Genomic DNA, 9,165 nt, shown 5'->3' on the forward strand with positions numbered 1-9,165 from the left:
TAGATTTTTTTTCAGTGCAGGGAGTTGCCCAGATTTGCAAAATAATGTGACATCACAGCAGAATAAACCCCGCCCCCTGAACAAGGCTTTGATCTATGGATATTTCACCAAAAATGCAGCTTTTAAAACCATGACTGTTATATATTAGTGAAAAACTTTCACACAAGTTGTTTTCAGGAGGTTTTGAAATTGTGTTGACTTTTAAAATGAAAATACTTCCTAAATCATAGAAGTCTTTTGAGCATTAGGTACAAGAATTCTGTAACTGTAAAACATAAAAAGTACCTTACCTTAAATTAAGAAACTGAAAGGAAAAGATGAAAATGAGACAAAAATAAAAAAAAATATTAGAATAAAACACAAAATACTACAGTCACAAACTTCAAAATAGAGTAATTTTAAAGTCAATTTGTATGAAAATCGCTAAATGTTTATTTTTAACCACATATTAAATAACACACCTAAAATACAAAACAATAACATTTATTCTAAAATTATCTTTATAAACATTAAAAAATAATAATTATTAAGGAATTCAGACAAAAAAAATAGAAAAAGAAAAATTAAAGTTGTATATTCTGCAGGCACTACCGGCCCCGCCCTCTTTCCACATCATATGCCGAGCCCCTCACCCTCTGCCCCTGCTACTCTGGTCATTTCTTATAAATGGCGGCTTCCTGTTCTCTTTATCGCCATAGCAACAATTTTATTTTTTTGTCGCCTGGGTGTGACAAACAGATTTATGTCATTTCTAGAAAAATCGGCCGAAGTAAATTTTTGGATTTCCTTGGCAACGGAGGTTTTTTGTTTACCACACCATATATACATATCGTATGTCATATTTCTTCGTTCAGTTTGAGCTAACAATTCATGAGTTACAATTTCAAAAAAATTGGGGCAATATATATCTATATTTATTAACTCAAGATGGATGCCTCTATCTGAGGTCAACAAAATATCAGTTGCAGACTTACTTTGCTGGGGTGTGTGTAAAATTTTGTGAAGATCACTAACAAGTTTTCTTTTGCAACATTGTACGCAAATATGAAAATAGTCAAATTTTCCACTTTGAAAAAAATATGGCTGCCAGCCATAAATCCAGTGTAAAAGTTATGACTGGAACATTTGATTAGGTTTAGCTTATTTTTTAGATATTTTTCTAATTTTTAAAAAAATAATTCTCGTAGTTTACTTGGAGTTCACTATGCAAACAATTAATTTTCACCAGGTACTAGGTGAATATAAATTATGGGGAATTGACAAAAAAAATCTTGTTGCCCTTCCCGTCCAATACTGTTACAGACCATAATAAGAGCTTAAATAAAGATGATAATGTCAAAGAATAATAGCTTTCAATAAAGAAAACGTTTTTTATTTTGAATACGTCTGCAATATTTAAAGTGCGGATTCATCATCTTCAACCACCTCATCCAACGTCTTTAGATGTGATGACCCATGTTGTAAACAAACCAGTGCAAGGGTTTTATTAAAGAGAAAAACAATATTTGGAATGTCATTTATATGGAAAACAGTTTTTTTGTTAAATTATCTGTCATCAGGAGGCCGACTCTTTTCTCCATGTGTCACTGAAGGACTCCGCTAACCCATTTCTGCAGCTGGATTTGCATTGAGTGAATTGAAGCAAAAGATTTAAATGGCATCAGTCTTGCTATTAAAGCAAAGAAAAACATCAGACAAACAGGGAGGAGCGGCTCCACGTGCATGTGTGTGTCTGTGTGTGTGGCAGTGCGGTCCCTCGCCTCTGCTCGGCGTGCAGCAGCAGCTGCAGCTCGCAGCCTGCATCCACACTGTAGGGGCCATTCTGCTGACTGAAAGACGGATGGATACAAAGAGCCGAATGGTGATGAAAGATGGCTCAGAGGATAACGCGCGGGATACGTTTCAAAGTGCGCTTTCTTCTGCTTTAGCGATTTGCAAAAGTTGAAAACAAAAAGCCATCTTTCTGGGTCAAGATTAAGGAGCCTTTAAGAAAGTTTCTTAGATCCAAAAGATAATCCAGCCATGACAGCATGGGTCACAACTCCTGACCCAGAGGGATGGAAAATTCTGACTGATTTTGGAAAGATTCTGCTCTACTTAGAAGAAAAGAATGGAATTTCTAGATCACGCATAGATATTCTACAAAGAAAAGCCCTGCAAGCGCTGCAATCAGTCTTAGAAACAAACACACGTGCACATAAACACAGTTACGTGGGACCCACAGTCTAATGAGGTAAAATTATAGAGTGCATGAATGGGTTCCCTGTTTCAGCCAATGGCACGGAGGGCCAAGCAGACAAAGCACTCACGCAACTCCCCATTCATGCGCGGGCACGGAGGGCAGAAAATGAAGTTCATTCTGCGCCGCTTCCAGTTTGCCTGAAAAGTGTTGTGGTAACCCTTTGCTCTTCATCCCCTCCTCCACAATTCCAGGCTCAATCTCTCCCATCCACGAGCCTCCCACTTTCTGCTGCTATTCTTTGTCCCCATCCCCCTTCTGCCAAACCTTCCCTTCCTCCTCATCATCCATCATGTACCAAAACAGACGATTCCATCTTTACATGTAGAGCAATGCACTCTCACTACTGTTTAGGAGTCAGTACTGTCACCAAGGTTACTTCCTGCACAAAATAACACATAAAAACACCTCTAGGTCCAAAGAATACGTTTCTATCAGCTTAGTTTGAGCAGACAGTGAGGGACAGTCTGGAAAGTATCGGTTTCAATCTTCCACAACACAAAAGAAATCCCATCTATCCATCCTTTTTCTGAACCTGCTTAATCCCTTTTGGGGTCAGGAGGTTGCTGGAGCTTATCCTAGCTACTGTTAGGAAAAGGCGGGGTACGCCTTGGACAGACCACCAGTTCATCTCAGGGACACAAAAAGATAAGTACAACATTTTGGAAAGACAATCATCAAGGCAGGATACGCTGGGAATGATGTTGGTCGCTAGGGGTGTGGCTGAGGTGGCTGAAGACCCGCTCCAATGAACTTCTGGCATTTTCTAAGTTTTCTTGAAGCAGTTTTCGTATGATGGGGGACACAGATAAAATAATTTAAGCTTTAAAAATAACATTTTGGAGTATAACCTCAGGGATATATGTGTGGAATCCATTTTACAGGACATTGTCTGTCATGGCGACAGTCTAATCCAACTTTTGATTAAAATGATTAAATTCCAATTGAGTTTTTTGAGTACTTTCTTCCACATAAACGAATACGCAGAGGTTAGCGGAGGCAAATTTCTGCACAAACTACCAATATATCTTAGAACATCTTGTGATCAATTCCAAAAGCGTTCCCAGTGGTCCTTTAATTTTTCCATTTTTAGCCAAAATTTAAAAAAATCTGTGTAGTTTTAAAGGACATAGTCTCTCCAGTATGGGAATAGTTCATTAGAAATTCACGTCTGAGTTGCGATCGGGACTGTTGTCACGGAGCAACCCCGTCCCCCTTCCCGTTGCTGAGAGCTCGGAGCAGGGAGCTTGTGGCCTGCAGTGTATTTTCTACATCACAAATACTATCTTCTTCGAACTTTGTCTGCTCCTGATTCACACCTATTTGAATAAAGTCATACTCAGAAATGCAAAATTAAGATTATTTTCTTCATATATGTCCTTTATCAACAGAAAAATGCCATAAGATCACCCTAAAGACACAATAAATACCATATTCATCAGAGAAAGTCTTTAAGGTCAGTCTTAATATCTTTTTCTGTTCCATTTCGTGACTGTTTTCACTGTTTAGACGAAGATAGATAGTATTAGAGTCAACTTCAGACGAGAATTATTTTAAAGTTCTGTAAAGACAAAATTCCAGGAAAGGCTTCTCTGTGAAAGTTGTGTAATAGGCCACTTTAACCTAATGTTAAGTTACATTTAACAGCTTGCACCTTCATGCCTGATTGCACCTAAATGTCACTCATGCAAGAACGTCTCAAGATACATGTCGCATAAATTCTATGACCTTAATAATCTTAAGATTATCAGATAAGTGTGTTTGATTTGACCTCTGCTGTTCACTTTTGATTTTATACCTGTTGATGCTTTAAATCAGTTTTTCTTTTAAGTTTTTTAATGATTGACATCCTGGAAAAGATATTCAGTCAAGCAATTACTCACCTGGAACCTTTTTTAATCAATGTTTGCGAGGAGCAGTGATGAGATCCTGTCATTCTATATCATGTTTGAATAAATTAATCTGTCTGCAAAGTCCTGCTAACAATGACGATTGAAGGTTATTAAAACATGAAAATTTTGGGGACATTTTTCAGTTCAAAACTATTAAAAATCTGTAATTTTACAAAGGTTATGAATTAATTTAGTCAATCTTAGCCCCATTAAATTTACATTTTTATTTTCCAACCAAAACTGAGACAGTAACATTTTTTCAATAAATCTACTTAATGTAATTAACTGGATTTAGTCCATTTGATCTGTGTGCTACGGGCTGCTTTTAAAAATAATTCCATAATTAAAGAAATATTAAGTCTCAAATGGTCAAGTTTTAAAACTCTCTGTGGATTCTAGCCAGAAGCTTTTAACTCCACACAAAAAAGAAGAAAAGAAACAGTCATTTTACTTTAATTGTATCTTTATGTCACAAACTCAACCAGCTGCAGATGTGAAACATTTGAGTTTGAGTCCCTGTTCAGAATAACTGTCACTTCTGTACACACCAGGGTTTTGTGTGCTTTCAGTGAGGCGCAGCGCTGATGTGAAACAAGCCACTAACAAGCAGCAGAAGGCAAGGAGAAGCTCCCACGGAGCAAAAAGATTAAGTGACTTCTACACAAGTTACTGCACACACATCCACAAAAACGCTTACTTCTTCCACTTATTGATGATATCTGCTGCTTAGGGGCGCTTCCCTGCTGGCTGATGTGCTCGGGAGCTGATTGGAGGGGTGATTTATGACCGGCCGTGAGTGAGTGCTTCTCTGAGCTCGGTTAGATGGACCTCGGAGGAGGGAAGGCAGGACTGCAGGGCGGGAAGACAAATCGGCTGAGCAAGGTTAAGTGGGAAGGAGTTGAGGGAGGACAGGGGCTGGACTTGGAAGCCTGGATCCACCGCGCGGCTCATTGTCGGGGGACAGAACAGACCAAAGACCTGTCAACTGGGGGCAGGTTCCCTATTTGTCAACAGTCCCCGCATGGTAGTCGTCAAACACGGGTCACAAACACTTCCCTGAGGATGTCTGACAAAGCAGCACTGGACCTCTATTGATTAAAAGCTGCATCTCTCCTAACATCTAATATGTCACCTTCAACTGTTGCTAATAGCATAAAATTACCAGTTAGAGAATCAGGAGCTGTGAAGTCACAAGGTCTAATCAACTCAGAGTGCCACAATGAGTCAGTTACAAACACGCGTGCCCTCTGGCAGAAATTATCCTTATTGCATAATGAAAAGTGGCTTCGGCCCCACGGCGTGCTGCCATTTGAATCAGACATTTTGGCGGAGCGGCCGTCAACTTCCGGCTCTTGTGCCGCTGAAGCTGCAGAGGCTGCTCGTGCTCACGCTCCCATAAAGGAGAGCACACAGAGGCCAAGCATCCCTGCCAGCAGCAGCTGAGTTTGTTTACTCCAGATCAGCGGAGACATCGTTGTCATCGTGGTGACTGAGGGACGAGGAGATGACTGATGGCTCAGGTTGTGTAACTGTGGTCAAAAACCACGCTTTTTTTCTCCATTTTCACGATTGCTGCTTTGAGCGGGTAATTCTCCCCGCAGTCGGAGCTGTCGGGGTTAACTGCTGCGCTCAAGGCTACGTGAGCAGATCTGAGGAACGCTCAAGAACAAATGTGTTGGCAGATGATAGCCCTGACCCTGCTTCTGCCAACAAACCCATAGGACATCATTCATATTTATATCAGTCCATAGGTGGGACACCAGAAGGATTTCCGAAGATATTATACTTCAATATCCCAGTCTGTTTCAGTGCAGCCATCAATAACTGCATCATGGACACCACTCTCACTGTACCTGCCTGAAGGTGAGGCGACAGCAGCACAGGCCAAGGTTTGTCAACTGGCAGCCGACAAAGTTGAACCAAAGTTCAGCCTGAAAAATGTCTCCAGTGGAGCCAGAGTACAGAGAATGACAGTGTGCTGTAAACAACAGATCACTGATGAGACTCAAGAGACAAATTGATGAAAGTGGGCAGGATTTTTTGATTTCAGGTAAAGAAAGTCGTTTTAAGTTCTAATTTTTCTGGTGACAACCAACTTCTGATCAACCACCGGAGGTTTATGGGTATTGTTTGGCTCAGATCTATATCCGTCTGAGGCTGTAAATGAAGCTTTCTTTATGTCCTGGACTATTTTTTGCAATTCTTCAATTAGGCCCGATCCGAATACTATCCCTTCTCACCCCCCCCTTAGCCCTCCGCCTTCGTTTATCCCTCCGTGCTTGCTCCAAACTGAGGGTGGTAAAAAATATTTCCGACGTGAGTTTCAATCAGTGACGTCATCCAAATCACCGGTAAGCTAGCGTTAGCGCGGAGCTTCCAGCGCTCGAATATACATTACAACAGCAGTTTTATAAATTTAAAAAGGTCACACTGTAACATAAAGTTATTACTTACGTGTGCCAAAGTGAAGAAAGCGCTTCGTAGCGCGGCGCGGTTTACTCTCGCGATAGCGCTTCGTAGCGCGGCGCGGTTTACTCTCGCGATAGCGGACTTTGGACCCCTCTGTTCGGAGTGTGTAGCGTAAAAAATAATAATTCCGGACACAACTTTGACTTCAACTGCCTCTTCAAATCAAGGAGGAGGGCTAAAGGGAAGTGAGAAGGGGAGTATTCGGATCGGGTCGTAGAGTCAAAATGTGTCCCTGCCACATATTCAAAAACTCACCAAAATTTGTACTCACCAAGTACCCGGCGAAAATAAATGTTGGGTCTAGTGGACGACCCCGACGCCAATAAAAACGTGACATCATTGCGGAAGAAAAAAAAGTTCAAAATCAAGAAACAAAACCGAAATACATATCCACAAGAAGTTTAAAATTATTATGGGATGGCCACGTGACTTACAACTCAGTGGCCATTTTGTACCAAAGTGTGAAATTTGCCATTTTTTGAACAGTTTCGCACAATTTGGAGGAAAATTAAAAATGTTTGCTCAAACGATTTATACTAAATTTCATAGCCAAGCCATTAGATTTATACTATGTCTGAATTCTTTCCCTATTCACTATATAGTCCAATATATTTGTCATTTTGTAGTGCTGTCCGAATCTACGATTCAAAAATCGAGTGCACTAAAATTCCTCAGAAGAGTTAGCGAAGAACCAGCAGTGATGCTTACCACATTAGCAAATATACAATGCATTGCTTTTAAACAAATTCTGAAAAAAATGTTTTTGATGTAATTTTTAAAATAAACTATACACATTTTCATCATCTCAACACAGTGGTTTCCTAAAAAGACGTCGTAAAATGTTTGAATTGATTAGATTGATTAGATTGTATTTATAAATATAAAAAAAAAAGTAGTGAGCATGGTGTCCGAATTGCTTTTAAAATCCAGGGCACTATATAGTCCTGCACTATATAGTTTTTAGTAGTTGGGGATTAGGATGAGAATTTATACATAGCCCCAGTCTCCTAGTCTATGTGATGATTGAGCCCAGAAAAAGTCCACCATCTTCAATTTTTAAAAATAAAAATCCCTTTTGATTCCTTCTAGTTATGTAAAATCCTCCTTAGGGATTTCAATCTATCGTCTTATAATTCATCAAACATCGGAGGGTACTAAGAATATTGGTTTCCAAGTTTGTAGATTTTGAATGCTAGCGTAGCGAGATCGTAAAACGGGTTGTCCCCTGTTCCTCATACATTTTTTTCCCAGAATATTGTGAAAATGTAATAAATACATTTCTGTCTCAAGCTAAATTAAACAATATGAAATATTTTAATTAGGAATGTGAACTTGGTTGATAAAAAACTTTGGTTGCTAAGGAAATCTGAAAATGTACTTTAGCTGATTCTTCCGAAAATTACATAGATCTGTCCGTCACTCCTAGGTAACCAAAAAATTAAATGGTTGCTATGGAGATAAACTAAAAGAAAAGCCGCAATTTTAAAAAAGTCATTTTTTAATGAATTTGTTAGGCGTAGCCCTGACCAAGATAGCAGAGGGGGAGGGGCTTTTTGCAACCCTACAGCCAATAAGCCTGGGTCAAAAAGGTGGAGGCAGATCCGTTACAACATTCCTATGAAACAAAAGCTTGTCCAAAATTAAAAATGTGTGGTTTATGCTGCATCATCACTTCTAAAAAGTTTTTAGAAGAAAGATCTATGCTGTCAAACCTGAGCTTCCAAAAAAAAATGCCTCTGAATTTTCATCAACTGAAAGCAGTTTGGAGTTTTAAAGATCAAAACATGGCAAAGATCAGGGGAGGATGGAAAAAAAAAAAACACAAAAGAGAGGAGGCTAATGAACGCAACGCTGCCAACATCAAGAATTGATTCAGAGCTGCAGCCAGAGTCAGCAGATGGCGGGTGAAAGTAAACGGAAATGAGCGCTCAAATTTTCGACAAAACTCTTAAAGGATGCAGAGAGGCGGGGCAGTGGGGGCACGCTGCCATGGAGACATAACCCGTGAAAGGAGCACAAAAGGAGCCCTAATGCTGCAATATGTTCTTGCCTGCAGTCAAACTTGTTCCAATGCAATTTTAATCATCAAATCAGGCGATTCCACATTGACTGACAGACTTGACTGTGCAGAAATAGTTTCGGCTTATTCTGATAATGGATCTAAGCCCCAGAAGTGAAAGTAATCAGAATCACATACTCATCCGTGCGGACTGGAGGCCATACAAGCACAAATGTTCAAACAAGCATTAAAAAAAGTGATGACAGGAAAAAAAGATTTAAATTACCGCTAAAACGGAACAAAAGCTGCTTTTGAAGTCGTGTTTAAACATCTTTTTCTCATCTATTACATAAAGCATTTGTTAACATAAAATGTAAATAATGTTTTCTCAAGTATTAAATCAGAGAAGCAAATCGGTAGTGAAACGTCATAGAAAAATCATCGACTGTTCACAACAGCCTCCATCGATTTGAAAAGCGAATCTGTTTTCAGTTATGAAGAAAATATTTTTTCACTCATGTTTTTGCTTTCAACTAATTAAGTTGATAGTTAAAGTCCCACTCCAG

General features: G+C 39.4%; 1 protein-coding gene across 3 annotated transcripts in view; it reads right to left on the reverse strand.

The window, feature by feature from the left end:
- Nucleotides 1–9,165, reverse strand: part of gjc1 (gap junction protein gamma 1) — a 62,385-nt gene that overhangs the window by 29,760 nt on the left and 23,460 nt on the right. Inside the window, exon 1 of one of the 3 annotated variants that reach the window (XM_024272176.2) lies at nt 6,586–6,657. The exons of the other annotated variants lie outside the window; for them this stretch is intronic. The gene's annotated coding sequence lies outside the window, so the exon portion shown is untranslated. Of the gene's footprint in view, nt 1–6,585; nt 6,658–9,165 lie in introns of those variants that run through there. 3 annotated transcript variants of the gene reach the window in all.

The sequence above is a fragment of the Oryzias melastigma genome, linkage group LG8 (genome assembly GCF_002922805.2).
Source record: "Oryzias melastigma strain HK-1 linkage group LG8, ASM292280v2, whole genome shotgun sequence".
In the NCBI taxonomy this organism is placed as follows: domain Eukaryota; kingdom Metazoa; phylum Chordata; class Actinopteri; order Beloniformes; family Adrianichthyidae; genus Oryzias; species Oryzias melastigma.